Source organism: Salvelinus sp. IW2-2015, linkage group LG6.2 (genome assembly GCF_002910315.2).
Source record: "Salvelinus sp. IW2-2015 linkage group LG6.2, ASM291031v2, whole genome shotgun sequence".
NCBI lineage: Eukaryota > Metazoa > Chordata > Actinopteri > Salmoniformes > Salmonidae > Salvelinus > Salvelinus sp. IW2-2015.
Window position 1 is genome coordinate 10,011 of NC_036846.1, and position 3,018 is coordinate 13,028.

General features: G+C 41.7%; 1 pseudogene; it reads right to left on the bottom strand.

Moving 5' to 3' along the window:
- The window catches only part of LOC112081111 (protocadherin beta-4-like), a 7,025-nt pseudogene that overhangs the window by 2,462 nt on the left and 1,545 nt on the right, over positions 1–3,018 (bottom strand).

Below are 3,018 nucleotides of genomic sequence, written 5' to 3' on the forward strand. Positions count from 1 at the left end.
GAGCCTTTGTTTCACAACATCTTTATCATTACTTGGCGTATATTCTTATTTCGCCATTCTGAGAGCCCACTTCAAACAGCGCTCTGTCTGTGCTTTCTGCAGTTTGTACGAGAGGCCAGCATTCTGTCCAGAGTCCACATCAACAGCAACCACTTTAGTCACAAGATAGCCCACATCTGCTGAACGCAGTAAATACAGAAGAAAAATCAGTACTTGCCACCGTAGTCCACACAAACGCCATTTTAGGCATTTATGTTGAAGGAATCCTTCAAATGTCATAGCCAAACAAGAATAAATCCGACACGAATATTCCTTATACTAGATCCAGAGAAACGGTGAGGAAATAAGTAGTTGTTTCGCTTTAACCTAGACTCTTTTTACGTAATCTTTGTTATATATTGATCAGAGCGAGTGTGTCTGTGTCGTGCCCCGCCTCGTATGAAGTGCAGATATTCTCTCCGTCTCCTCTGGTAGAGCGCAATGATAGGGGAGGGGACTCCACTGACTGACAACATTGGACACAATTTATTTCACTGATCAACAGCGGCCCTCGGAGTCTAAAACATGAACACCGCATGACACTTGAACATGTAAAACCGTTCCGAAATGATTAAACACGTGCAGTATTTCCCCCCCCCCCCCAAAATGATGTATATAAATCATACTGTCTTAACACTTCACTTTCTGCAATCGAAATAAATGCATGTTTCATCTCTACAATTATATGAACATTAAAATAAATACCGACAATTTCATAGCCTACGAAAAAATTCCACCACCCCATCAACTTCAGAATGGATCGTGCGTAAAAGAAGATTCCACAACCGTCCTAACTATGACAGAACACTACAAACCAAAACTGATAGGGCCTATGTTGAAAGTAATTCGTAAATGCTCAAATCTATAGCGACATTTGTCCAATAGACTGACGTAAGAACCAGGAATAATACACTGCGTGAGAGAGCGAAGCAGCCCCCTTCTGCAATAAAGACAGAAGGGTCGCTGTCCTCACAGGGTGGTTCTGAAACTGCATTGCAGCGCTACAGAATGACCAATATATCACAAGCACTTCTGCTCAGTTCGAAATACATTTCAACAAGCTCAGTAGACATACAACTCAGGAGACATACAACACTAGCCAAAATCGTTTCTTAGGAAAATATATAAATACATTATCCTTGAAATAACACTGTAATAATACGAAGAGAGAGCAACCCAACCTCTGAGATACAGACAAAGTGTCAGGCACCAGATGAAAATAGTTGCAAATATAAAATGTATGATATTTTTAAGATGTACTCAAAAAAAATAGGTACTTTGTTAAACTCCAATTAACTCACTTCTAGTGGGGAGTCTGGTTCATCCAGGATGTTCTGTTCACTCTGCATCCGCTGCATCGTCCCTGTAGAACTGGGGTCCATTATCAGTACGTTCTGACTACAGGGTCTGGCGAACTGACAGTCACTCTTTCTGGAGTCTGGTCCGTCCGGCACACCTCGATAATTGATCAACGTGCATGTTAGCGTTCCTCCCAAAGTAGTCTGCTAGACGCGGTGGGAATTATAATCGAATAACCGGGAGGTTGGAATGAATTAGATGTATGGCGAGACTGTCTCCAGTTCTATCATTTTCACTGTAGTATAATAACAACTAAACATGTGATGATACATAAATTAGAACTACAGCCCAAAAGCCAAAGACTAATAAAAATCGAGTTGTCATTCTAGTTACCTCCTTGTCGTGCGTTAAAGCAGTGAACTCCAGACAGTATTCAGGGAAACCTGTCCCCACCGCACAACGTTAATTTACCTGTAGCTGAACGAGAGGGCTGCCGTTGTCCTCCACTACAGACAGTGAATTGTTTCAACATCTATATGTTATTCATTGACCTTGCGATATATGTTCTCTTATTTCTCCACGTATCCTTGAGTCTCCAACTTCAAACAGCGCTCTGTCTGTAGCTTTCTGCAGTTATACGAGAGCCAGGCATTCTGCCATCAAGGGCCACATGCAACAGCACCACTTTTAGTCACTAAGATAGCCCATCATCTGCTGAACGAGCCACTCAGTTTCAGCACCATGAGAGCTGCTAGTCGTGACAGGGTACAAGAACATGAGCAGTTCTGAGCGTTTCCTTCTTGAGTCATAAGAATATGTGACACTCACATGCTACGAGTGGAGGAGAGCCTCCGTCTCCCTGCGCCTACCCACGAGTTTCAAATTGTTATTTGTTCATAATCAAAGGGAAGCGGCAACCGCTGTAAAACTCACGTTTCAGAGTATGTTATGTACGTGGATAGCGTGAGCTCCAACTGATCTAAGTGTACCTTCGCAAGGAGGTACGCGTAGGCCTCGCGTTCTGATTCAGCTCCGAGTTCTATGCCACCTGACCAGTAAAATATGCAGCACTTCCAGGAGTGTTTTCTCTTTTACGATAAAGACTTGTTGTATGAAGCGTCTTAGAGGTTGTAAAAAACTCTCATGCTTATATTTTAGGTTATCTATTTATTAGGAGTTTAATAGGATAGATTCCACTCGTTTCTGATCTCTCTTCGTATTGTAGTTTCATTAAGAGTATTCCTTACATATGTATCGATCAACAGACTGTGTTCTCTAGTCAACATATAACTTCATAGATTTCTCTTCAGAGGACAGCTCCGACTATCACCAGTAGTGTGTCTAGTATATATTCTCTCGTCTGTTCTCGCTTACAAGTGTGAGTGTATAGCTTTCCGTCTGGAGCTAAACCTTCTTATATCAAGTGATGAATATTCAATAGTATATACACTTTTAATCGACCGATTGATCTTGAACGCGGGAGGTTTATATCTGTAGGCATGAAATCTTCCTTCCTCTCGATCCCGTGCTTTACATTTATATAACGGCCTATCTGTTCCAGAAGGAGCATCTTCAGACACAGGGCTGGAGAAAGACAGAGTTTATGACTGTGATGACGTTGTCACATTAACTATCAATAATTGCTTAATGAGATTTTGTGGTTGTGTCTGTTAGATCTGC